This window comes from Ixodes scapularis, unplaced genomic scaffold (genome assembly GCF_016920785.2).
Source record: "Ixodes scapularis isolate PalLabHiFi unplaced genomic scaffold, ASM1692078v2 PGA_scaffold6__148_contigs__length_123643588, whole genome shotgun sequence".
Lineage (NCBI taxonomy): Eukaryota > Metazoa > Arthropoda > Arachnida > Ixodida > Ixodidae > Ixodes > Ixodes scapularis.
The window spans coordinates 73547325-73575296 of record NW_024609881.1 but is presented as its reverse complement, the minus strand read 5'-3'; positions in this window follow the sequence as shown (position 1 = coordinate 73575296).

The window sequence follows — 27972 nt, the reverse complement described above, 5'->3', positions numbered from 1 at the left end:
CAATAGCACCGCACCGACGCCGTAGTCGTTCGCGTCAGTCTGTACCACGAACTGACGGTTAAGGTCTGGCAGGCACAGGCTAGCCGTGGCTGCTATCGCCTTCGTTAGGGAAGAGAAAGCTACCTTTTTTTCTCGGCCCCAGGCCCATCTCGAGCCTTTGTGGAGCAGCAGGTTCAGCGGCCGTGTGACTCCAGCGCATCCTGGAATGAACTGCCAATAAAAACCGACCATTCAAAGGGACCTTTGAAGGCTCTTCGCGTCGCGCGGTGGTGGGTTATCAAGAATGGCCCTCAACTTATCCTCGTGCGGCCTCAAGGTACCATCATCTACGATAAAACCCCAGAGGTTGACCCTTGAGGCGCGAGCTGTACCTTCTTTGGATTAATCGTTAACCCCGCTTTGCTCATTCTGCTTAAGACAATCTCAAGGTGTGCTAGATGCTCCACGAATGACTTTGAAAATACGACGACATCATCCATGTATGCCATGACAAAGTTGAACTTCGCGTCCCCCAGCACGATGTCCATAAGCCGTTGGAAAATCGATGGCGAGTTAGACAGTCCGAACGGAAGGCGGATAAACTCAAGCAGACCCCTGTGACACGTGAACGCCGTCTTCTGGACATCGTGTGGTGCTACCTGGATCTGCAAAAAACCTCTGCTAAAATCCAAGGTAGTGAAAACCATCCTGCTACACAACGAGTAGATGATGGACTCAATAGATGGGAAGGGACATGAATCCCTTCATGTCATCTCGTTAAGTCGGCGGTAGTCATCGCAGAGGCGAGCGGTACCGTCTTTTTTGGCGCTAAGACTACCGGAAAAGCCCAGGGGCTCTGTGACGGCCTCACGGCCCCTGTGTCTATCATCTCATCGAGAGCCTTATCTAGGAGAGCTCGCTTGTGCGTACTCAGCGGTCTGGGATTACAACCCCATGGTCTAGCATCTCCTGTGTCAATTCTATGTTGTAAAATGTTTGTAAGTCCCGGCCTCTCGGTAAACATAGCTGCGTGTCGATGCAAGGCGTCTGCTAACCTACGCCGTTGTTCTACCGGCCCGTTGTAAGAAGCGACAATCGCTTCAACGTTTCCCTATACGACTCGCGCAGCTAATGTTTGCTCCTCTCGTGATCAGGCGAGTGAGCGTTCTATGTCCTGACCGAAACTCGGTGAAACTGAAAAGGGGAGTCAACGGATTATAGTGGTACCCGTTATTTTTGAAGTCTATGATAATCCCCTCCCGACAGACGAAGTCCTGTCCTAAGATCACAAGGATTTTCATGCCTGGCAGATAAAGCAAACGCTGCCTCCTTCGTCTGCCGTCGAGGCTAAGGTGAAGGCATATTGCACTTTGTGCCCTAGCCGATCCTGCTCCTAAACGTAGCGTGGTGAAAACTTCCCGCGCTTGGAGTGCTCTTCGGCGACAGTCTTCATAGACTCTCTCGCCGATTAGGGAAAGGGTCGAACCGCTGTCAATTAGTGCGTAATAAATGTTACCATCGATCTCGACGCGCGCGTACGAGATCGAACCCTGAGTCCGACATACCGACGGGGCAAACACCAACCTGTCGCTGACCGCAACTCCAGCCCCGTTGGCAGTCTGATGAGGGGCCTCGGCAGCGGCCGGCAACCGTGAGTCTGGAAGTCCAATTAGTGGCGCCGGCCTCTCCCGTTTCCCTGAGACCCATGGGGGGGAGCTGCCGTCCATGTGCACTGACGCTTGATATGCCCAAGTTGATGGCATTTATAGCACCTGACCTGTCCCCTGCCATTGTGTGCTGAGCGTCTGCCGCTACCATCACGCGATGCAGTGTCGCGCCGAGGGTCATTGTAGTTCCCGCGACCCTCGTAATGATTCCCGACTCCGCGGTAGTCGGCTGCGCCGCCCCCCATACGGGGATGCGCCCTGGAAGAGCCCGCGTTAGCTGCTCTGCGCCTCTGTTCAAAAGCGAAGGAATCTAAGGCGCGGGGCACATCAGTTTCGCCACTCCTATGTCCTGTAACGGCCAAGTATGGCGTATGTGGGTCGTCGCAAGCTCCCGCGCCTCGTCCTGTCCAGGCGCAACCCGGCTCCAGAGATTCCCCTGCGCGTGGAGGGGGGCGATACGCAAACTCGGCGAGCAAGCTCGCCTGAACGATGCGCGCCTCTCTGGTAAGTGCTTCTAGATCAGCGAAATCACGTCCGCGCAAATAGGCTTTTAATCTAGGGTGACACTGGCGGATCGCCCTAGCTGCCTCCTCCGCGTCTGACGCTTTTGATTCGGCTCTAGAGTAGAGCTCCTGGAGAGCGCGGATGTATTCTACGAGGCTCTCGTGCGGATGTTGGGTACGGCTGGCTAGCTCATCTCTGATTCGCATCTCATAGTCGGGAGGCAGAAATTCCTCTCTGAATCGTGCCCGGAAATCTGCCATCGAAAGGAACGGCCTCTGCATTCGTCTCCAACGCGCTGTGTCGCCCGTCAACGCGATTGGGACGATCTGTATCAGGGCCGTTTCATCCGACGCGCCCAACGCGGCAATGTACGCGTCTAGATCCTGCAGAAAATCGTGTACCGATGCTGCGTCGGAGTAGCCCGAATAGGTCGGCGTCGGCACGCTCAACCGCGGGCGGGGCACGGGCGTAGGCACGGGCGTCACCACTCCTGGGGCCGAACCCATCTGTCTAGTAAACGTCGCGAACATCGCCGTCATGGCGTGCATTAGTTCGCTGACGTCTCCCGTGTTCACCGCCGGAATTGGGGGTTCCAGCGCTACCGCAACGCTCGCTTGCCCACTCATGCCTTCTCTCACGTCCCAGTCAATATTCGCCACTGACTGGGTTGAGCCCTCGGGATGGGCGGCCTGATTCCGTAACCTGGACATGGCGGCAGAACGTTAAACACTGATGTCCAGCGGAGTAGCAAAAAATTTGAAATGGGTAAACTAAAGAAGCCTAAACATAGAAATCGTGATTCGTGGGACTCCCTGGGAGCGAAAAGAAACAACGACAGACTGATCGCGCCCCACGTTGGAAGCGCCAGTTATGTGGGTCGCCTGCCAATATCGCCCGATCAGGCCGAGTTCCATTCGCCCCGAGGAAGCCTCACGAGGGAGCGCTATTATGAAGAAATGTTTAATTGCTACTCATGGGCTCGCTGAGGTTTGGGTATTTCCTGGGCTCGCTGAGGTCCGGGCCTATCCTGGGCTCGTGAGGTCCGGCTCTGTGCGCTCCTGAGCACCGTCTCTTCCGTTGGTCTCTGCCCTTGGAACTCACTCTGTCCTCGCGCACTCCCCACGAGCCTCGACCCTTCCTCCTCGTCGCCGCTCTTGGAGCCATCCCTCCGCGTGCTGTGCGGCTCGTTATTTCCCCACAGGCTATAGTAGAGATCTACAACATCGATCGAGAACGCTCTGAAGCCTAGTTCACATGCAGCGGTTTTGGCCCTAGAGCGGCGCGATTTCTGCCGTCGCGGCGCTCTGGCCAGCACCAGCAATTCTGCGGCACGAGCGCCGCGACGGCAGAAATCGCGCCGCTCTAGTGCCAAAACCGCTGCATGTGAACTAGGCTTCAGAGCTTCAGTGCCGGCGTGCAACCCGTCCAACACGGGAAGGAGATCTTCCTAATTTCTTAGTCTGAAAGGTTGGGGGAGCTCTAGCTTACCGAGATGTTTCTGCAGAAGCTTCGACAAAGGCCTCTGCCAACACCCCGTCTTGGACAAAGTGCTGCGGAAAGGCAAGCCTAGTTTGTGGGTTTTAGCGAGAAAAAAAAAGATACAGAGATATTGCTTCACTGGGGCAAGAACGGCACTTTTTAAAGAAGGGAGGTTAGATGAGTCGCAGAGTGCCTTCACCCTAGAACTAAGGGATCCGGATGGCCGCGTTTTGAGGCCGATAAAGTTATAACGAGTTAGTTCGCGATTCTCTCAAAATGGCCTAGGAACGCGTCGAGAGTGACCTCCAAGAAAAGACCGCAAGCGGCACCAGCTGATCGGGCCCCACATCTGCGCGCCAAATAATGGGGCGTTCACCTCAGCCACTGCCGATCAGCCCCCCCCCCCCCCCCCCCTCCCCTCGACCGCCCTTATTGCCATCACATAACGCAAGGTACAAAGTACCTACTGTCTCACAGTGGGACGATCTGGAGGCAGCGCCTTGTCCTTTACCGTTCCGTCGCCAACCATACGCGAGCTCGCTGTCCGAGATCGGCCCCGTTTCGCCCTCTTCTCCTCACTTGGCCTCCACGGGCCTATGACCGGCCCCGTCGTGCCCACGATCTTCACAAGCTTAGCACAAGCCGATATCTTATTCAAAGGTTGCAAGTGATTTTCTGAAAATTTCAACGAGACAATGGGGCCCATTTTGGGTGTTTTCGATTTCTGGTGCCGTCAAGCTCCCTGCATTTGAGGGCTCCGTCGGACGCCATTTTTCCCTTGAAATGTTTTTAGAGCGCAGCTCTTAGGCGCCCGCTTGCGGCTTGAGCGGCGTCGCCGTCGCCGTCGCCGTCGACGGCGCGGTCGCCGTCGGCGTAACCGCGCGGTGCATTATGGATAAATTTCCCCGCTAAATCTAGCGGAAAAATTTCCCCGCTAAATCTACCGGAAAATTTTCCCCGCTAAATCTGGCGGAAAAATTTTCTCCGCTAAATCTAGCGGAAACATTTCTCTGGAGGTCACATGACCCCCCGAGGTCACGTGACCCCCCCCCCCCCCCGATGTCACGTGACGCCCACGTGACCTTGGGGTGGTCAGGTGACGCCCCCGGGGGTCACGTGACCCGACCAAGGTCACACCCCTAGATCACGTGCCCCCCCCCCCCCGAGAACACGTGATTCTCAGTACCCTTCCCTCCTCCTCCTCCTCAAGAGCTGCGGTCTTATTCGGCGTTACAGAGAGTTGTCAACGGCTGTCATTTTTTTTTTAAACTCACTTATAACTTTTTAACACGATAACGGTTAGTGCTGAAACTGTCATCTGGCTTGGGTCTCGAGAGCTACATTTGGGTGGAAATTAAGTGTTCGACGATGCGTTGTTTGATTTTGCGGTAAAAAAACAAAAACAAAAAAAGAAACTGATAATTTTTATGGGACACTGTAGAGATCATTAAAGTGTTTATAACGTTAATGTTAAAATTAGATGACACCTTTATTAAACAGGTTGCAGGGAAAGACACAACTCACCAGCTCGTAGGCTCTCACTCTGTTCACACGTCGCATGCTTAAAACAGTACCGAGCACCTTCAACCGGTATCGAGTTTATCTCTCCATGTTCTGATATTTCAGGCAACGAAAGCGAGTGAAAGTTAGAGCCTCATTTCAGCTCTGGGCGATTTATTGATAACATTTCCCGAATCATTACCAGAATAATGAACCGGAGACTACCGGAGTGAGAAGTGAGGTTTTCTGACATTTTGCTATTGCTAAACCTAAAAGCGGCATTACGGACAAGAAAAATTAATTCAGGAACCAAAGGTTTAGAAACAACACTACCAGTAATTGTCAAACTTCTGCCAAACATTCAAAACAAAAAAAGTTCCACCAAGATACGAAATACGTTCTTGCCACCTATATCAGAAAGCTTTGAAACGTTTAGTAATTTTATTTTAACTTTGAATGTTCTAACTTTTTTAGACAGGAACCAAGATATGTTTTATAAATATATATATTATGAACGACGTACTACTAGATAAATTGTTTTATAGACATATGATACAATAACTGCTTCACCTCTCGGCTAATAACCGTTTGTGTTCAACAAATATTTGTATTTTACGCAAAAGTTATCTTGGTTGTTGGAATTCCGTAAAAGACGTAAAAGTAGCAGTTATCCACTTCCCAGCAATTACAATTTTTTCATGGTCCCTTTTGTGTAAAAGAAATAATAATAGTTTAAAAGTAACGTCCGAATTTCTTTAACCGCCATAAATGGGCAAAAAAAATTAAATCAGAATTTTCACGGATTTAAACCTGATATAGTTTAAATTTAGTTCCTCGAAAACAACACACCTTAAAAGAGTATTGAAAAACGGTTTCTACCATCCCAGGGGCAGAGGGTGACATACATATCGAATTAAATTTATATGTTAATTAGAAAGTTCGTTGAAATAACACCAAACCAGACTTGGACGTAGTTCAACTACTCTACTCAAACTACTGTAGTTTAACTACTTTTCCGAGTAACTTGGTAACTTTCAATTACAACTTTATTTGGGTAATTAGTAGTTTAATTTAACTACGTTTTTCAGGTAACTTCTGCTTAAATTACTAACTACTTTCGAAATTTAATCCTATTTTCTTTTTTCATCACAAAAGTTTGAGTGCAGAAATAAATAAGACGTTGGCAGATTAAGTGGTATTCACGAACAAGGGGCCCCCTCACATTCCGTTCCCACGCACTTACACTCAGCAGCCCTAGAAACTGCATCACAGGCGTCCTTGGGCCAAGGTGGCGACGACGAGCAGCCAAAACATAACACCGGCGAGCACGAACGCAGTCAGAGATGCTTGACAAGCCTTGGTCGGGTGTTGACCTAATCCGGTAATGCACGCAAGCGCCGCGTTTCCAGCTGCAAACGTGAAAGACGAGGACACTCCGAGGGTTGTTGTTTTCATGGTGTGCCTTTAGTGAGTTCTGACTCAAGTGGTAGGTTCCACGGTAGGCGCCACTGGAATGACCTCGCAGCTGGGCGCCTGTTCTCATGGTCGCCTCGTTGTCAGCGCATACTCCCTTGCAAAGCCGGACTCCCCCGCGCACAAACGCAGACATGTATAATCCGTTCATGGGAGCTCGTTCACGCTTCCAGCTGCAACTGTACGAGCGCCGATGCTTGTTCACGTAATCCTTCGCGTCCTTCCGACCTTCCGCGCCAGGGAGACCTCCTCTTTGTTGAAAATGTTTTACTTGTCAGGGCGCGTCAGGATACCGTAGTGGCCGGCGAGGATTTCGAGTCATCCTTGGGGATTCTTTTGTTGGACCCAGCGTCAACGGCAAAAAACAATTATTATTTTTTTTTTTATGTGGCGTAGCTATAACATTGCAACGAGATGCGCAGTCGTCCGGATGATCTCATCGTCGTGGCGCGAGACTTGACCCCTTGACGGTCAGGTGCACTCGCTCGGCGAAATTTCCGAACGTCGTGAGAATAAAGAGGGCCAGTCATAACAATCTCAACTTTCCGAAGAAAAAAAGAAGAAAAAAGGAGAGTTTGTTATAAAAGTCCCTCTAGCCGAGACAAGCCTCACATGTTTCGTCATGGGCACCAAAGATGCCGACACTCGCTTACCCGACCCTGCACAGCCTGCTTCTGAAATTGAACGCTGTCTTTGCATCCAGGGCCACGGTGGAACGTCTTTTTAGCTTGACCGAGGACGTCATTAGAAGGAAAAGAGGGAAAATCTCCGACAACAATTTTGAAAGACAATTGCTTCGGCGAGCGAATAAACTATTTTGGAAGTCATAAAAGGACTGCATTTATTTCCGGCGTGCATGGTTTTTCACTGATAAAAACTTCTGTTCATTTTGCTGCCACAAAAACATAAAAAGTAACTTCGAAAGTAACTACAAAGTAATTCGCTACTTTTTTTACAGTAGTTAGTAGTTTACTTAATTACTATTACAAATGCGTAATTTCTACTCTACTTCAACTACTTTTGGCGTCGATACTCAGTAACTTAACTTAACTATTTTTTTAGTAATTTGTACATGTCTGCACCAAACCCCGCCGTTTATTCCGGGTGAACATCACCAATGACCGAGAATAATTTCAAAAAGAACACTTAACATAAAGAGATGATTTTTTTTTTTTGTTGATTAAAGTCACCAACTAAGGTTGGCGTCAATTTACGAGTGTATAAATTGATCAATAGGGGATATTTTACCTTAAACTCAAGCAATCAACTTTTAAGATATTCATCTTGGCTGGCTTAGCACCGTGGTGCCTGTTGTCGAAATGTTCCGTAACTCTTAGAAATCGGACTGCTAAAATCTGCTCTGCCGGTTTTAGAGCGCAGCTCTTAGGCGCCCGTTTCCGGGTTGAGCGACGTCGGCGTCGGCATCGCCGTAACCACGCGTTTAATTATGAGGCGTTTCCCATAATGACGTCGCGCGTGACGTCACGTCTAACGTCATCAGGGTAAAACTTCCTCCGTTAAGTTTGGTGGGAAAATGTTTGGCTAAATTTGGCGGGACATTTTTTCGCTAAGTTTAGCGGGGAAGTTTTCTGCTAAATTTAGCGGGAAAACTTCTCCACTAAATTTAGTGGGAAAATTGACGTCAGTGACCTCAGCTCCAATTCAGCTTCCCCGCTAGCGGAAAATTTTTCGCTAGATTTAGCAGGAAAATGTCGGCAAATATCCTGCTAAATTTAGCGGGAAATTTTTAGCCGTCGACGCTTAAAGCTCCCGTCTCGGATAGCTTCAACGCGTCGATAGTGCTAAAGTGGCATTCTAAGTTGGCACAAGCGACACGAAAAGGCTCAGAGAAACGATCGGAACAACGAGAACGTATTCAAACGTAGCGGAAACTTTATTACGCCTGATACAAGCACAAACAAAAAAGTGTGGCCTAAAAAATTAAAAAAATAAATAAAAAAGCTCTGGAGGACGAATATATTATATTTATTTGTAGCGAGCGATAAGGCTCTCACTATGAAAGGGAGCAGACAAGCAATTAACTTTATCGTGAACTTCGAGTCCCTTCAACGAAAGCGAGAATTTCGACTCAAGCTCTTTCTCACCGAACAGCTCTGGCAAAGTTCGCATACTCACGATAAAAGGGTAGAACTCCAAATGCATCATCCCTAAATCTAGTGCACGGCACCGAGATGCCACGAGGACGAACAAGGAAAAGATCACGAAAGCGGGCGCCGCGCCAACACACCAAATGCCCAAAAGGTTTTTCCCGTCTTACAACGCCTCATGTATTTCGTCCTTTCTCAAATTAGTCTTAGCTCCATGTTAAAACAGCGTTTGTTTTGGTGCGCCCACACATTAGCGGAACTGTTTTCGTCGTGTTGGTGACTATAAATTCGCAACAAGAAAGTGTTTCGAATTATTTTTTTTATAGGACGTTATTTATAATATGGAGGCTGTACGTCGGTCACGTGTGGAAATTAGAAAAAAAAAAAAAGCGAAGCTTGCCTGTTCGTTAACGCCGTAGTCACCACTTAGGGGCCGGTGTTCGCTTTCTTTTTCTACTTTTTGTGTTTTCTATTGGTTTCTCGCCGGGCTGATTCTATCGTTTCGCGGTAGAGTTTGGTGCAGCCCTGCGCTCCTGTCGGCTAATAGTACGTGTTTACTCGTCATTTTCTTTTCTATTGTTACCGCCTGAGCAGGAAAGACAAAAATAAGAGGGATAAAGGAATGATTTAGGCCCACCATCTACATATATAAACAACTAAATAGCTTTCACGCTCGAATATTTTTTTAAAACTGTCTCGCTCTCTCTCTCTCCCTCGCACTCGAGTTTGCACAAAAACACTTATGCAGCTGAGGAGTCCTGTGCAGAAAAAAAATGTTTAGGTATAGATTCGGGAGGCACTGCCCTGCACATTCCAAAGTAAAAGCGAACAGAAAAGAAAAAAAAAAAGATATTCTGCAAGATCTATAAGGAGTATTCACTGGGCGCACATATTTTTGGTGCTGTTTAGAGCGAATGCCCAGAACGAGCTCACATTAATAGGCTGCTAAGACCGGCAATCTTGAGGGTGCGGTATAATGCACGTTGCAAAATAACTGTGGAAGAATAACCGCCAGTAAATACTTCCTATAGTCCGATGTGCTTAATTCGCTCTGCAGTTCGGCCAGCCTGGAGCATCCAACCGGGGAATGTTTGGGCAAGGGGACCTGCGTCACTTCAAATTTCTGTAATGCATTCCTTGCCGCTGGTCTGACGTCTGCAGTGCGAAGTGTTTCAGCGCCGAGGTTTGGTATTGAGCTTATTCGGCTTAATTGCTTGCACGCTTTCTTTTCGTATGAGCGCCGTGTTTCCGCACAATGAATTTTGCGGATAGTGGGCTCAATTCTCCATACCGCAAAAGAGTAGTACATTCTTCCAACAAACATGGATCTAGTCACTTAAATTAAATATTCGAGGAGAGTTGTATCTACATGGGCAATAGACATTGGGTCTTCTTTTGTGGCAAAATGGAGCTTTCCCTCGACGGGAAAATATGAATAATGTTGCAGCTCTAAAACCAAAAAGAGATGTGGAAAAGCCCAACGTCATGAACCGCTTCGAAATTTTCATGCACGTCTTCTTCTGTATCATATGGGACAAATATTTCGGTACCCGTTGCTTGTAAATCAGTAACTTGCCATAATCTGTACTGTACTAATATGCTCAGATATTTTTATTTTTGAGCTCTCTTCTACCTTTTCTCCTTCGCCCTTTGTTTTGATCGGTGCCATGCATTGTCTAATGTCGGCCCTGAATGTAGCTATCTCAAAAACAAACGTCGTTGAAGAACAAGCGTTAATAACCCTTGGAACACTGCCCGATATCATATGAAGCTTCTTTGATCAGTTTGTCATCGAAGACCTGCGCAATGAGGCAGCAGTTAAGATACATATTTATTTAACTCGGTTTTGTAATATGTTGGTGTAAGTAGTCTATCACTGGTAACTAACAGCTTAAACAAATATAATTCTTTTAATCAATGCATGTTGAGTAAAAAATAGTGTATGGTATGGAGTGATAATTTCCGGCTGGTATTTTAAAGCGTTAAGATCGCTTCACTGATGATGGGAACTGAGACCAGACGACGACGACAACGCACACTCTTCTGGAGCCGAGTGCGCGAGCGACGTTGTTCGGGATCCGCCATCATGTAGTGAAGACGTTGATTATCCTGGCTCCTCAGTTTTTGAGTAAAACATATCGCCACACCGGCGATTCGGTAGTACTTTACAACAGTGGCGACGAGGAACTCGGACAACCACGCTGGAAATGGTCCCCTGATCGGTGGGTCACCACCGGTCAGCTCAGCAAGGATGGCGTACAACGTTCCGCCCTTCAACGAGGCTACAGACAGGTGGGACTCTTATTTCATTAGAGTCGGAGCCTACTTCGAGGGGAATGAGATTACGTCGGCGCCTCAGAAGCGTGCGCTTCTAGTCTCTGCGTTAGGAACCAAAGCTATTCGCGTGTTGTTGGCAAGTTGCGCGCCATCACAAGTATCCGAGCTCAGCAACGACGAAACTGTAAAGCACCTGGATAACTACTTCACGCCGAAGCCTAATAAGATAGCAGGTGGAGCTTCCGTTTCTTCAGCCGCCAACAAGGAGAAAACGAGACAGTAACCTGATCTCCTGGAGGAGCTGCGGCGCATCGCGGATAAGTGCAACTTTGGGTCGATGCTCGACCGCATGCTACGGGACCGGCTAGTTTGTGAGCTGCGCAACGAGAAGCTACAGCAGACTCTCTTGGCACGCAGGGACCTGACGCTGGAATCGGTGGTAGACATGGTAGTTGCTGCAGAAGCAGCCACGAAAGATGCCACACAAATGATGAAGCCAGGAGGAGAACTCCAGAAGATGACTGCGAGAGGGAACAAAACCTATCTAAACCGAACTCCAGGCAAGAGCCAAGAGAAGGTAAGAGCATCTGAGACCTGTTACCGTTGCGCGAGAACCTCACACCTCCCCAAGGACTGCGGGTTTCAGAAGAAGACTTGTTTTCGCTGTGCGAAGATTGGACATGTTGCCCAGTGCTGTACTTCACGCGAGACAACGTCGCGTGCAGGGGCCAACGTCTTTTCTAGAACAGAATCTGATGACAAGTGTGGTATTGACAACCTTTTTCCACGACCGCAGCGAGAGCACCCGTTAAACCTGATCGCGCCGGTCCGACGGTTGTTTACGTGGGGTGGGGGGGGGGGGGGGGGGGGGTTGACCTACTCATCGAACTGGATACCGGCTCCACGGTCTGCGTCATTCCGAAAAGAGCATATGAAGCAAACAACGCAAGGTGGCCTCGGTTGCAAGAAACCACGTTAAGTCTGTCGCGCTACCTCGGTAGGGTGCCAATCATCGGGAAGTTGAGCTTGAGGGTCAGTTACGAAGGACGTCAAGTAAAAGCCAAATTAACGGTTTTGGGGTGCAACTGACCAAGTCTGGTCGGCCGCGACGTGATTCGAGCCTTCAGCCTTCTTCCAACTCAGCTGTTGTCTTTGAAGACTGAACAACAGGGCGACTTGGATCAGGTACTGGCAGAATACCAAGAACTTTTCCAACCGGGTTTGGGTCTACTCAAAGGACGGGAAGTGCATTTTCACATAAACCCAGGAGCAACACCAAAGTTCTGGAAGGACAGACCTGTGGCATACGGGCTACGACAGAAGGTTACCGATGAGATCGACCGCCTGGTAAAGAACAGTATCCTCTCTCCTGTTACTCATTCTGAGTGGGCAACCCCAGTTGTACCAGTCGTAAAGAAAAACGGCTGTATCAGGCTCTGCGGTGGTTTTAAACTCACCTTGAACAAGGCTTATCCGGCGGAGCAGTACCCGTTACCATTGATTGAGGACATTTTCGCACCACTGAATGATGGTCACCTTTTCAGTACGCTGGATGTCGGGAAGCCTATAACCAAACTCCATTAGACGAGGAGTCCAAGACGTTGACGGTGATCAACTCGCACAATGGCCTATATTGCTACAACCGGCTACCTTTTGGTGTTGCATCTGCCCCTTCAATCATCCAGAGGCGTCAAAGTCAAATTTGGGGGTTTTACGTGCCAAACCAACGACGGGCATCTGGCACGCCCCAGCGGAGGACTGAGGATTAATTTGGACCACCTGGGGATCTTTTGACGTGCAACCGAAAACTCGGTTACACGGCGCCTTCTCCGCAATAAGCCTCCGTCAGATTGCGGGCACCTCGGCCGGGATTCGAACCCGCCACATGGGGATCCGTAGGCCGGCGCTCTCGCCTCGGAGTCACCGAGGCGGCTATCCAGAGAAGAATGGAGACCTTGTTACAACCCATTTCTGGAGTTCAAGTCTACCTGGATGATGTCGTGGTAGCGGAAAAGAACGGGGACAACGGTGAAAGGCTACGTCAGGTACTGCAAGTGCTCCGAGATAACGGAGTCAAGCTGAGCAAGGAGAAATGTTGCTTCCGGAATGCAGACGTTATCTACCACGGACACAGAATTGACACAAAAGGGCTGCATCCAACCGGCAAGAACCTGGAGGCCCTCCAGCATGCCCAAAAACCAACGAACGTCAGCGAGCTTCGCTCACTTCTGAGCCTCATAACTTATTATAACCGGTTTGTGCAAAACATGGCAACATTCTTGTACCCCTTGTACACACTGTTACAGAAGGGAGAAAAATGGCACAGAGTAAAACACGAAGACTGGGCGTTTTAAACGAGCCAAGACAATTTTGAGTGAGTCCAACATCATAGCTCACTATGACCCTACAAAGCCCTTGCTCCTTGAATGCGGCGCTTCCCCACATGAAATTGGCGCCGTCCTTTCCCATCGTTGTGGAAGCGAAGTGAAGCCTGTAGGTTTTTGTTCTCGAACACTGACGAGCGCTGAGAACGACTTTCAACTGGAACGAGAAGCCTTGGCGTTGGTGTTCGCTGTCACGAAGTTTAGGGACTACTTGTTATGTAGGGAGTTCACTCTGGTTACAGATCACAAGCCCTTGGTAGGTCTCTTTCATCACGGGAAGGCCATGCCGACGATGGCTGCGGCCAGAATTCAACGGTGGGCCATAATCCTGGGTGAATATAGCTATCGCATTGAGCACCGACCAGACACAAGTAACGCCAATGCCGATGCCATGAATAGACTTTCCTTTCAAGCGGATCCGCAGGAACTACAAGAGAAGCTTCCTGAAATAATTGCTTCCTTGGAGGAGTTGGACAACGGCTTGGTGTCAGCGAAACAGATGGCACAGGTGACCGCGGAAGGCAAGACGTTGCAGAGCGTCATCAGTTATGTCCAGCGCGGATGGCCGCGGAAGCTATCGGCGGAGCAAGAGGGGCTTCAACCTTTCTGGAGCAGGAAAGACAAGCTTTCAATGCATCACAGCTCGATGTACTGGGGAAACCGAGTCATCGTTCCAAAAAATGACCCGCGAAGCTGTCCTCAAGCTCCTTCGCGAGACCCACCAAGGCGCGTCGGCCATGAAGACGGCTGCTCGCTCAAAGTTCTGCTGGCACTCATTGGACTCGACTATTGTTGACCTCACCCAGAGATGTGAGACATGTATTCAAGCGGTTTCTATGCCAGCAGCACAGAAACCTGTCGAATGGCCGGTGACCGGTGAACCCCGTTCGAGGTTACACTTGGATTATGCAGGGTCTGTCGACAGGAAGAGCCTCCTGATTGTCATGGACGCAGGCTCGAAGTGGATTGAAACTACAGCTACCAATCATGCGACGTCGGATTTCACAATCCGACAACTTCGGGGGCTGTTCAGCCGCTTTGGAACCCCGCGGACTGTCGTCACGGATAATGGTACACCATTTACAAGTAAAGAGTTCTGTCAGTCCCTAAACAGGAACCACGTGGAGCACTACCGCACGGCCCCCTATCATCGACAATCGAACGGCCTCGCCGAACGTGCCCTCCGTACGGTTAAGGATGTCTTGAAGAAGACAAGCGGGTTTACACTGGACGTCAAGTTGTGCCGACTGCTTCTCAATTATCGGAGCACGCCTGTGGCTTCGGGCAAGTCTCCATCCCAGTTACTTTTGGGATACCAGATCCGGTCACGTTTGGACACGTGCTTTCCGGAGAAGAGGTCAGGACTGACTGCACAGGGCGGGAGTCAGCCCACTCCGCAATTTTTAAACCGGGTAGAAAGATTTTCCGAAACTTCGGTAAGGGCCCAAAGTGGATGCCGGGAATCGTCAAGAGTGCGGAAGGCTCACGCATGGTCCGCATGGTGACGATACAAGCATATTTGGACGTGGGGCGTCGCCATCTTGACCAAGTTCGCCAGCGGCACACAGAAAACGCACTTGGGTTGCCTGAATGGACTGACCCAGAGACGCCACTCACACCTACAACATCAGAGGGCAAGGTCCCCTGCGACGGAGCTGTAGCTGAACGAGGGCTGGACCCGTTGCGGACCAAAATCCCACTAATTCAAGTCCCGCAAAACCAAGTTCATCTAAAAGTCCCTCAAGAACCCAGAACCAGCTTTCTCAACTCCTGTACCACATCCACGGCGCTCGACTCGAGATAGGAAACAGCTTCAGCGCTTCCGATCTTTTTTTAAAGGGAAGGAGATGATGGGAACTGAGACCAGACGACGACGACAACGCACACTCTTCTGTGGCCGAGTGCGCGAGCGGCGTTGTTCGGGATCCGCCATCACGGAGTAAAGACATTGATTATCCTGGCTCTTCAGTTTCTGAGTAAAACATATTACCACACCGGCCATTCGGTAGTACTTTACAACAACTATAGTCGGATGCAACCTGAGAACAATCTTTTAGCTCCACCCACAAGCGCATTGCGCCCATCTGAAGTGCCTCCGCCTTCGAGAAAGTAGTTCGCTAGCAACGTTGCTTTTTCTTCCTCCAGGAACCGTGTCTTAAACTACTACAATATTTATTTAATTCATTCAGGGCATTTAAATAAGTTAGAATACGTTTTTGTCAACGAAATAGCTGTTTAGTAAAGAAAGAAAGTCATGTCCAATGTACCGTCTTCCCAATTCATTTTCTGTCCAAGATACTGTCTAACATACCGTCTAACATACCTCTCAGCAGTGCTAAGCCTCGCGCCCGTTTCGAAATTTTCGTTGGCGATAGCGTCGCTGGATTCTCACGTTGTCGCGCAAATACTGCTGCAAACGCAAGCCGATACCATTAAGATTTCGTGGCGTAACCTCGGGCACGAAAAACACGGTGCAAAAAAGCAGAATAATTGTCACGAGAAACTAGCGTCGCGTTGCTAAGGCCAGCAGCCATGTTGAGCTTTTTTTTTTTTTTTCGAAAGGAACGCGATCGGTCCACGGAATCGTGACGTCATGAAAACGATTGGCTGGCGTTTCTCGGCGTAGGATTACATTTTCCTCTGAGACGCATTTCCGGTTTTTTTCTTAGCTTGCAACCGACTGTAATTACCTAATTTAGATATACCCAGTGAAGTTCCACACCTCTTCCGGTTATAACCTTTTTAAAGCGCAGCTCTTAGGCGCCCGTCTCCGGCTTGAGCGGCGTCGGTGTCGCCGTCGCGGTCGGCGTAATTGCGCGGCGCATTATGGGTAAATTTCCCCGCTAAATTTAGCGGAATAATTTATAGTATACTTACAAAAGTCTACTGTAACTGCATTTTCTAGATTCGTTTAGTACCTTGATAACACGATCTCAATACAATGCTAGTATGCCCATGAACATGCGCTAGTTTTATGTTCCGAAATGTACTTTCAATATCGCCTACAAGTACACCTTCAAGTGTACTTTCAGTAGGCTGGCCTACTATTGGTATAGTTTTAGGCTTACAGAGTATACGTTTTCTGTATTTGCTTCTTACCAAAGGTTATTGAAGCCCCCCGATGAAACATGTATCGCAAATCAATACATGTGTGCCGTCGATCACTTTAGCATCTCAGCTAATTACAAAGGTCCAGACTGGGAAAACAAGGAACCTCGTGTTTGTGCAGTCCCCCATTTTTCCCCTTTTCTTTGGGTTTTTGTGACCTTTTTTTCAGTTTACACCAGCTTGTTTCCTCACTTCCTTTTCGTTCATTTAGTTAGGTTTTTTTATGAGGTTATAATAAAAGCTCCGTGTTTTGTAATTTACATCCAGGCAAAATATGAATAAAAAGGTCGCAAAAAATATATATTTGTGTTGTTCACCTAAAAACGTTAACTGGCTACTGCAATTATCTGACCGTAGAACTAGTTTAGGAAATGTCCAGGTATTTCCTCTGGAAGACATTTCCCCTATTATTGAACCGCACGTACGTCGTACAATGACGTAATAAAATATCGGTGCATTACATATTTCTAACTGATTCGGTAAAGTCGATATATCGCAGAATGTGTACAACCTTAGAATGAAGACTGTTTAATTGTTTGGTTTTTGTTTTGTTTTCTTAATCAAAGTGATGAAAGTTTTCAGAATAATCAAACGTGTTACATATTTATATTCTTTTAGGTGTGTTCTGTTAATTTTTCTTGCCCATATGAACTTCTAGATCAAAATAACTAATAACTATCTGCAATTTCGAACGCTTGAACTACATTTCAAATCAAATTGGGTAGTTTTGCTATTGGGATATTTGATACACTTTTTGGGATTCCACTTGGAGAGCGACACATCATAATGCCCACTTCACAACCATAAATCATCACCAGCACGCTGCCGAAATATCGAGGCAGATTGTAGCAAATGAGAAGTAAAACATTTATACCGTTATGATTCAATTGTAAAACATATTACCGGTCTATAAACATTGGAATTAAAAAGTGTGTTCTCTATGCCTTAACAGAATACCTATTGTCTATGCAGGATGTTATCACGATGGCTCCTGCGTCAATGGATTTTGCATACAGGGGAATTGCGTTTGCAATGACAACTCGTACATGGGCACCGGCGGCTGCTTTACCTTGGGTAATGTTGATCTTCCTTACGTTTTGTTAAGAACTGATGCTCCAGCAAATGTTGAATTGTTTCCTTCTGGAAACTACAATTCTGCTTAAGGAAACATAAACGAAAACAAACGCACCCCTGTGAATTATTCCCATATTACTATGCCCATAAAAGAAAAAAATTCAATTTAAGTAGTTTCATTAGCATAATTTCCATTATGAATAAATCAAGAAAATGCCTTCTAATTTATACAGATATTATAAATATAAAATGCACAAACTATTGTCGACGCTGTACGCAACATTAATTTAATTGAAATATCGATCATTAAAATTAATACGAGTGGAAGAAAAAAAAAACATGTACCATCCGGCAGGAAACGTTTGGCACGCAACCATGGGTAAACCTGTCCGCTTTTTATTGAGAAAACTGCATATATGTCATATGCTTCTTCGGATAGTAGCATAATCTATGGGTCGTCTGTGTAGATTTGGTACGTTGAATAGGTATTGTAACTGTCGTACGTTTTAATGAGAGTATATCGTTAAAAAACTGTTGATTCCATATACATATGAATGTGCATTTTCCTGAAACATTTTAAGTTCTTGGATCTAACGTTTAATATTGCACACTGTAAGTTTTAAAACTAAAAAAAAAGTGTATCTTAGTATCAGCTTAAGTCTTTCATTTTGCTGTGACATTAAAAAAAACGCTGAAATTTATTTTTTAAGTAGTTTGCTAATTTGCTTCGACTTTGTTTTAGCCAAACGTGGCTTTCGATGAAGTTCAAACGAAACATTATGACAGCTAACTGTCAAGTTAAATTGGATTCATTATAAAACAAGATGTTTCAAAGCTCAAATCTTGTTCCTGTTCATTTAATGTCTTTATTGGCGACCGGCGCTTTTAAATCAGTAAAACTGCTTCAATAAAAAAGATTTTCTTTTTTCCTTTCACATCTCAGGCAGAACACGTTTACCTTAGCACCTTGCTGCGTGGACACTGCCTGCGCCAATTTATCAAATTGTTTGGATGTCCGCCTAAACAAAATCTTGAGCGTGTAGCCTGTTTTGTGGCCGTTGCAAAAAGTGAAATTTATGTATTCACTTTTTAACTCACAAAGCTTGCAAAAGACTTTTCAATCCAAAAAGTCAAGTTTTTAAAACAAATATGCTACCTTTATAAAACATCGTAAGTTATTTACGCGAGTTGGTTATCATGAAAAAGGTCGATTGGGCTCGCTTTTCGTTTCTTCTCAGCTACTCTATTTTGCTTATTTAGGACGTTCTAGTAACTTAAAAAAAAGAACTAAAGAACAACTGATATCTCACTTAACCCTACCTCTTTTGTCTTGAGATTATTTGACCAAAGCAGGCGATCATTTAATAGAAATAAATACATGTTTTCACTCACTCATTCACTCTCTCACGACGACGTACCATTCGCTTTCTTAAAAAAAAAAACAGCCGATGTGCAACACAAAAGAGTGCAGAAGTAGCGAAACACAAAGAAAAGAGCGCTTCAGGCAGTGGCCTCTCGGGCTTCTCTCGACGTTATACTGGAAGAATCCGTCTTGACGATACTATCGCACACTTGGAACAGAAAAGTCACCTGGTTCTCGGCGTCTAGTTTCTATTTCACAGTCCCTCTCGGTATTAAAGCATGAAATGCTTCTTAACAAAAACCTCTTGACCGAAAAATTGTGTTCATCTTTCCGTCCATTCGTGGACGCATTTTTCGCTAAATTCCTCTAAGTATGTGTCGCGTGACCTAACGTCCCGTGACATATACTTCTATCGAATCATAAGATTTCCATTAATCGCAATACAAATCTGAAAACTAGGGGTGTTTGAATATTGCAAATACAAATTCGCATCGAACAGTGATTGACAGAAGAGTTCGATCGGACTTTTGGATTCCTTGTTCTGAAGCTCCCTAATAATTGCATTAAACGAATACCAGTACTTCTGGCGAAAATGCTGGTTCATTCGCGCTGTTGCTATGATATGGTGAAATAATCCTAACAGGCCTGTGTGGGATCTAAATCAAGCCTGTCATAGAAGCCTTGACCAACAAACTATTTTTAAAGAATATAGTTCGTTTCTTGTTCCTCCAGCGAAGCATTCATTTACATCTAGCTTCTTGTATGCGCCCGAGAAAAGGACGTATCCATGAAAGTCTTTATTTTGAATTCAAGACTTTTGCGTTACCTGCAGCAAGCACCGTGCAGACTAAGCATTGTCTCGGTTGTCGCATGCATAGCACGACAATATATTGTCGAAATAAAAATACAATAAGTACAGCCGACTCTTTCACTAACCCGTCGCTCCTTAGCTTGTCGAGGGAAGTGCGGGCTGGGGGATGCAAGATGTCGCCCGATTCAAACGGTTCAGCCGCGTCCGTCCATATATCCCGCACGATGCGTAAAAACACGTTGATGGGTGGAAACACCCATCAGCTGTGTCCTAAGTCGCTCGTGTAAATCTTGTTATTGTTTCTATTCGTGCGTCCGTGTGGCCTGCCGAAGAATAAACAAGTAGGTAGCGATTAAGCCAGACGTGCAAGCGAACTGGACAAAAATAAAGCAGGTCTTTTTTTTTTTTTTTTTCATTTGCACGATTTTTCTAAACGCCAGAGCATTTTTTTTTTTTCTGGTCTTCCCTAGAAGACACTTATTCATAACACGGAACACGTGGGAATGCTCGGGAAAGCGATAAGTGGGTAAATTGAGAAAAAAAAAATTACGAGCTCTCCGCGAGAAGAGTTGAGATTAGAACCCTCAGAGCGTCAGCGCGACGCTCATCGGTGAAGCGAGAGTTACTATGCGCAGTTCACCTATTTTTATTTTGCGCAAACGCGGGCTCGAAGGCGAGGCGCTCACTTCACGTGCTGCAGTCTTCAGAAGGCTTCGCAATAGGAAGGTGCTACAATGAAAAGGCGAAAGCGGAAGAGAAACGCTGACGGCCTGAATATGACAATCTTTATTGAATGAAAATCTATGAACATTTGATGCTTAGTTATCCGCTAGGGGGTTCGTCAGCGATTTATTCTGTGGAATGACGCCTTTATAAAAGACAAACTTGTATTCGCGCTTTTACGTAATCGTCACCGAGATGCCGCAGAAATTCTGGTCCGTTTTAGTCTCGTTAACACTGCGCATAAATTACAGTGTTCGTATTTGATTCGATATTTGACTTTTTGGTCGTTCTTCGACGCCTTTCAATTCCAATTCGATTCCAGTCAAAATTTCACTATTCGCACACCTCTACTAAAATACGTCACCACTATACAGACGATGGCATCATTAGCCGCATTCACTTAATTCCTTACTTTGATCGCACCAGCCTTTTCAATCGGTATTTTTTTTCAAAGACGAATAATTGCGACTTCCCTACCGACGGAGTTATTTTTCCTCTTTGGATTTCATGATTGCACAGGTTCCTTACTGATATTTTACCTTCCTCTGCTGGTGGCTTCTCGTGTCACTGTATAATTTTGTCTTTGTTTAATTTTTTGTCAAATATTATGTAGTGTGCATTTTTTTGGATGGTGCTTACTGTATAATGTTGCCGTCACTCCCGCCTGTACTATCATTGTCTGTAGCGTGTTATAAATACAAAAACAAATAAGGGGAAAATTTTACCTCACGCGAATTACACGTTAATTGAGTTTCTTCGATAAATGAAGTGGGAAACTGACGTAACGTGGCCTATATACCAGTTAGGTTTCCCCTACAAATACAGCGGAAAATTAACGCCACGCGCCCTTTACCCCAATTCTCTTTCCCCTCTAAATTTAGCAGGAAAATGAATGTCGCGTGACCTACTCTGACGTGACCTATACAACAATTGATTTTCTAGCGGGGAAATATACATCATTTAACGCAGGAATTCCTTCCCCTATCCCTCTGCTCCCTTTCCCCTCCCTTTCCTTTCTCATCCCTCCCTCTTCCTAGGGTATTCTCCCCATCCCTTTCTCCTTCTCCCTCTGCACCTTCCTCCAATCCCGAACCTCCCCTCTCTGTTCTCTCTCCCCCCTCCTACCCCTCTTCCCCAATCTCTTTCCCCATCTCTCCTCATTCTCTTAACGTGCCCTCCCTCCCCCTCCATCTCTTCCCTCTCGTCCCACTCTCCTCCCTCCCTCTCCGAAATCGCTCCGGAACACAGCATTTCATACATTATACCACATTAAAGTTCAAAATCGCAGCCATCTTTTTTTTTTTTGCAGTGTCCCACATGCTTCGATTAAAGTTACGTTTTATTTTAAATCCCATGACAATAAAGTATAAGTGCGATTCTAAATGGGACAATAAAAACGGAATCTACATGCCTAGAAACGAACGGTTTTATAACAATTTTTTTGTTGTCTTTGTACTTTGTATTTTTCAGGTTGTACCAATGATACGGATTGTGGATTTTGGAGCAACACTATGTGCGTCCGTGATCAATGCTCCTGCGCTCAACATACCAGCTACTTCTCAGGTTCCTGTACGCCGATAAGTGAGTTATAGTCTTGTAAAGAGTTATTATTAGGCAGTAATCTGAAAAAGCGGAAGCTTCACAAACAGACCTCAAGCTTTATCTGTAATCAGCAAGCTATAGTCTTAAGTGAAAAGGTATCATTAGACAACAATCTGGACAGTCAGCATAGGTCCACGAATAGATCCAGAACTGTTTCTAAAACACGTACGCTACTGCCTTAAATGCATTATTAGGCAAATATCTGAAAAAGCCGAATATGGCTTAACAAATATATTCAAAATTAATCTGTAACAAGTTATAGTCTTAAGTGGTAATGTATAAATAGAGAACAATCTCAACAACCAGCCTAGTTGCACAAATATATCCAAATACTATATAAGGTAATCATTTAACTACATAACAATGCCTCGTGGTCACTGTTAATTCTCGAAGTCTGTTGTGGTTGCTGCCTAAAGAAATACATTTTAATTAAAATACAAACTAAAAACAAGAGCCTCTATGAGCATAGTTTATAATTAGGCCTCAGACGTCCCGGCTTTATAGTAAAAACACAGTAAAACGCTCTTTGGTGTAAAAAATACCAAAAAAAACGTTAAAACCGTAAAACGCCGAGAAACATTAAAAAAGAGCGGTCAAATATAATAAATGGGTCCACAGGAGACAAGCATCACAGACGTCCGTGTTTTTCATTATGACCGGTACCAACTTATCCAGTTCCCAACACTTTCACCTATAAATATTCATTGCATGGCGTCAAAAATACAAGATCCGATCAAAGCAATCTTTCTGTACCAGCTAGAAGTGTTTTGGTTTTAACCTTCCTACCTTGGACTATATATACATGGGGGTACCAACCGGGGGGGGGGGGGCAAACGCCCCCTTCCTCCCCCCCCCCCCCCCCAGTTCTCAGAGTGGGGGGTAAGACATGTGTCGTGCCCCCCTGAAACAGCCGCCACTGGGCAGGGCAGACACTGGCCGGTGGCGCCACAGGGATGCCGAGGGTCCCGACCCTTGGGGGGGGGGGGGGGGGAAGAAGAGGAAGGGGTGGGGGGGGGGGGGTCCCCTTCCCTAGTCAAAAACAAGTTGGTACGCCACTGTATATATATATTTTTTATGTAGTCGCGTTGGTGTCTCCGAGGCAGAGCGCCAGCCTATGGGTCCCCAGGTGGAGGGTAAGAATCCCGGCAGACGTGCTCAAGATCTCAAGAATATTTATTGCGGAGACGAGCGGTGTAACCGAGAGTTCAGCAAGTCGCACCATTCCTAGGTGGTCGAAATTAGCCTCAATAGTCTGCCCGGGCGTCCCATATGCCCTTCGTTTCTTTGGTAGTTAAATAGCCAAATTTTAATTTAGTACATCATTCGATTTTTTCACTCATGATCTCCGCAGCTTTCATCAAAAGCGGATCAACGAAATATACCGATATCCTACCAATAAATAAACACTAAAAACCGTCCGCCGATTTTCGCTTTAAATAAACACTGGAACCACCTATGACCTTCTTAAAATAGGCTGATTATCGGCGCGTTTGGCAGTATAAAATTATATTACCTTTTTGTATTTTTTATTCTTGTTAAGCAACCGTTTTATTGCTACCACAAGATGCACGCAAACACGCCAGGTTGGCGGTCGTACTCCACTGAGTGATAGCGAATTTGCGTCCCCAGCGTGGAGGAGAAGAACCAGATTTAAAACGAAAGCCTACTTTTGTGCTCCTTAAACCTTCATGGAGCAAACTTGAGTTTTTTTACAACTATAGACGAAGTAACAGAAGCTATCACTCGCTTTTGACCGGTCAGAATGCTGCCACGGGCTTGGAGGCAATCAGATGTAAACAGAAATCGCAAATACGTAGATTGAGCACGAATGATTTTAGGCTGGACGAGATGCGGCCGAGTTAATTTCATGGAGATGTCTGAAGTGATTTACATATAGAAATGCTGTGTAGAGACCTAGATGCAAATCCGTAAATGGCCATAGCAAGAATTGGGCATATACAACCACATATGGCCATATCAATGATTAGGCATATGAAACAACATATAACAACGTACTGTCATACCTAGCCTTCTTTGCCCAACCCTTGATGTGGCAGAGTATGCATTTTCATGAGTTCGTTTATGGCAATGTATGTAATATGCGCATTGCCATATATGTCCCTATTTACAATCCTAATGTGGCCATATATGAAGCTCACAAACAAGGCTTTAACCAAATATCAGGCCCATTGCAGTGCATGAATTACTAGGACAGCGGTCAATTCCTCCGCTCACCTTTCACTTAATTCGCATTGCGACAAAAACTGAACAAAGCTGCACGTCTTGAGTAAATAATACTAAAGTTGTGTTTCATGTGAATATGTTGCCTATAATATATTAGTGTTTTTTGGTAACAATATAATGGTTTAGTTGTGTGAAATCCTTCTTAGTTTTGATGTATATAAACTGTCACTGATGCAATGCAATCAATACATATAAAGTTTCAGGTAAATTTTCTGCGCCTTCGGCTCATGAGCCTAGGATCGCGAAACGACGAGCCAGAAATGTATCCTTGCTTTGATCACAGAAATGCGATTTCGCTCTAAAAATTAGGAAAAAGGCTGGAAATATGTTTAGATTCAATTGTGTTTCCTATTAGTTGGGCACAACTTGAAATTACTTCTAAAGAATACCGCGCTAAAGTAAAATACCCTTTTTGTTTACAAACACAAATCATCTCTTTGCTCCAAAGAGACTTCCGTTCGCTCCGTTTCGGAAGGCCGTCCAAGCCTGTTGATGTCTAAATCCCTGGGCAATTAATATCTACATAAATCACTAAGCTGGAAATCTAGAGAGGTCGTTGTGTTGTTCTATTTGACATTTAAAAGGTGATCAGGTGTTAGGGGAGTAAGCAAAAATATTGAACAAATCTCTCGCTAAACGGTCGTTTAGCTAACCACTTAAAGGACCGGCCATAAAATATTTCATGAACGTTACAAGAAGCGGTGGTGAAAATTGTCTGTCCTTTCATTTTATCTGAAGTTCGTTGGGAAATAAATTGCCAAGAGCTTCTTCTTCCGATGCTTTTAAAAAATGCATTATAAGAAATTTAATGGTCATACCACTAGTTTTGCGAAAGTTATTTACACAACTAAAGGAAAAAAAAACTCTCTTCTTCAAGTACGGCTGTGAAACCTAGGGCTTCGCTTTTTTTCTGCAGTTCCCCAAGTTCAGAATCGCAATCCGCCTGCAGTCATGTTTTGTTTCTAATTATGTTTTTTGCTTCTTTGTTAATGCATTGCACAAAGACGTAACGTAATCACTAATTTATTTTTAAAATCACTTTTTGGTGACTTCTAGCGCTATAACTCATTTAAATTCCTTGATAACTATACAACAAATTTTTTACCGCACGATATTCAATTGTGAGTGGGGAGGCCAGGGGAACAACTTGTAGAGCTACAGCTTTAGAAGGCTTCGAACCCCAGAACTTCCAACATTTCTTAACCCGATACAGTACGGAACATAGCCTAAAGAGTGAGCTACAAAACTAAACATTGGAATTGTGTAAATAGCATCCAACATAAGCGGCAGCCAGCTAAAAAAAAACGCAATTAAAGGTAAGCATTATGTGCGCACAAACCAAAATCAAATAAATATGATAGGGATTTGGTTGTGGGCTCTTTGCCAAAACATTGGTGAAAATAGTTTAAAACAGAAGGCAAAGAACACGCAAGTCTTTAGTGTCTTAAGAGTGAAACCTCTTTGATAGTTTCCTAATGTGTACCAGTTGCGGTTCGGTTACAATGAGGGTAATCATTCAGTATAAACAATTACGTATCCCACAAAAATACGCAAGAAAAGAGCAATAGTCTCTTACAATGCCGCGTTCGCGGGCGAGTTTTCAACGAAAGCGACTGTCACACGCGAAAACGAGGTTCGAACCTCACCTTTTCCTTCTTCTATCATATTTACATATCTGGAAACAGCCAGCCAATCCTCGCCTGGCATTTTGTGTTCGGGATCGGAACAGTCCTGCAAAGTACCGCGAGCGTAGAGTCAGCGCTAACATGCTTTTTCAAGTCAGTCGCCCTTCTGCGTATGTCGCAGGATTCGCGGCACCTTTCTGTTTTAGTGCATTGTAGACACAAGCTCGTCGCATTAAAAGTTTATATTCACTTTTACAGTCGTCTATCAATGTTCATCCCTGGCAATATCAAATGCGCGAGGTATATTCTGGGAAGTGTACAGTAATTTGACCTGGCAAATGTAGAAAAAAAAAAAAAAACCTTTCTTGATACTTTTATTGCTTTCTTGCTGTAGTATTACACAGTCATGTTTTGTCGATAGGAACACGTGACGCCACGAGGGTCACGAATGACGTCACTTGGGTCGCTAGGGTAACGAGTGACATCACTCGTAACCCCGCGTTCCATTATGGGACGTTTCCCATGACGTCACACGTGACATCGCGTGTAGCGTCACGAGGAACACGAGTGACGTCACAAGTGATGCCCCAAGTGACGTCACGAAGGTCAAATTGTGAAGATCTCGACGAAGGTCACGACCTTCACGAGGCTTCACGAGTGACGTCACGAGGGTCACGAGTGACGTTACGAGGGAGGATGGAGGGAGGGGGAGGAAGAGAGGGGGAGGAGGGGAGGAGGAAGGGAGGAGAATGAGAGGAGGAAATGGGAGGGGGAGGGAGGAGGAGGAGGGAGGAGGGAGGAAGTGTAGAGGGAGGGAGAGGAGGACACGAGGAGGAGAGGAGGAGAAGATGGTACGGAGAAAGAGGGGAATACCCTCCTCTCCGTACCCTCACCTCCTTTTGCTTAAGAGCTGCACTCTAATTCGGCATTACAGAAAGTTGTAAACGTCTTTCATTTTAGAGGGCAGCTCTTAGGCGCCCATTTCGGGCTTGAGTGGCGTCAGCGTCGCCCTTGCCGTCGCCGTCGCCGTCGGCGTAACCGCGCGGTGCGTTATGGGTAAATTTTCTCGAAAGAACCCGAAGTCCTCCCGAAGGACCTCGGATTCCTTCGGGAGGACCTTGGGAGGCCCTTGGGTCCTTCGAGAGGACCTCGGAGGACATTGGGATCCTTCGGGAGGACCCCGGGAGGACCTCGGGTTTCTTCGGGAGGACCTTGGGAGAACCTCGGGTTCCTTCGGGAGGACCTCGGCTGGACCTCGGATTTCTTCGGGAGGACCTCGGGAGAACCTTGGGTTCCTTCAGGAGGACCTCGGGAGGACCTCGGGAGGACCTCGGGTACCTTCGGTGACCTCGGGAAGGGGGGTTAACCCCCCAGGTCACGTGACCCCCCCCCCCCCCGAGGTCACGTGCCCCCCCCCCCCCCCCGAGAACACCTGGCCCTCAGCACCCTTCCCTCCTCCTCCTCGAGAGCTGCTCTCTAATTCGGCATTACAAGGAGTTGTAAACGGCTTTCATTTTTTTAACACCATGCTAAATCCTTTTTCTTTAGAAAACCTTGGTCCATGTCCGTACTTCAAATGCATCACCGAGTATTCTGAGTGCGTAAACAAAATTTGTTTGTGCAAATCTGGCTACGAGCTTAAAGTCACACGCGATAAAAGAATATGCGTTAAGAAAGGTAAGCACTTTTGTTCCCTGGTTGACGTTGTTGTGTATAACCTGGGCAATAAATACCGGCTTAAAATACTTAGGAAAGTTTATATTCTAGCACGAAATTGCCCTCTGCCACAAAAGGACGCACACCTGCAGCAAGAGAAGAACCCGGAAATATCTGATCTGCTTCACTAAAAAGTGCAAAGAAAGCAATATCTCCTGACAAATCCTAGTATAATATTGTCGAGCTACAAACCACATATATATATATATATATATATATATATATATATATATATATATATATATATATATATATATATATATATATATATATATATATATATATTGTTACGAAGATGTGCGGCCGGCAGCGAATGATAATGACACGTCCACTCA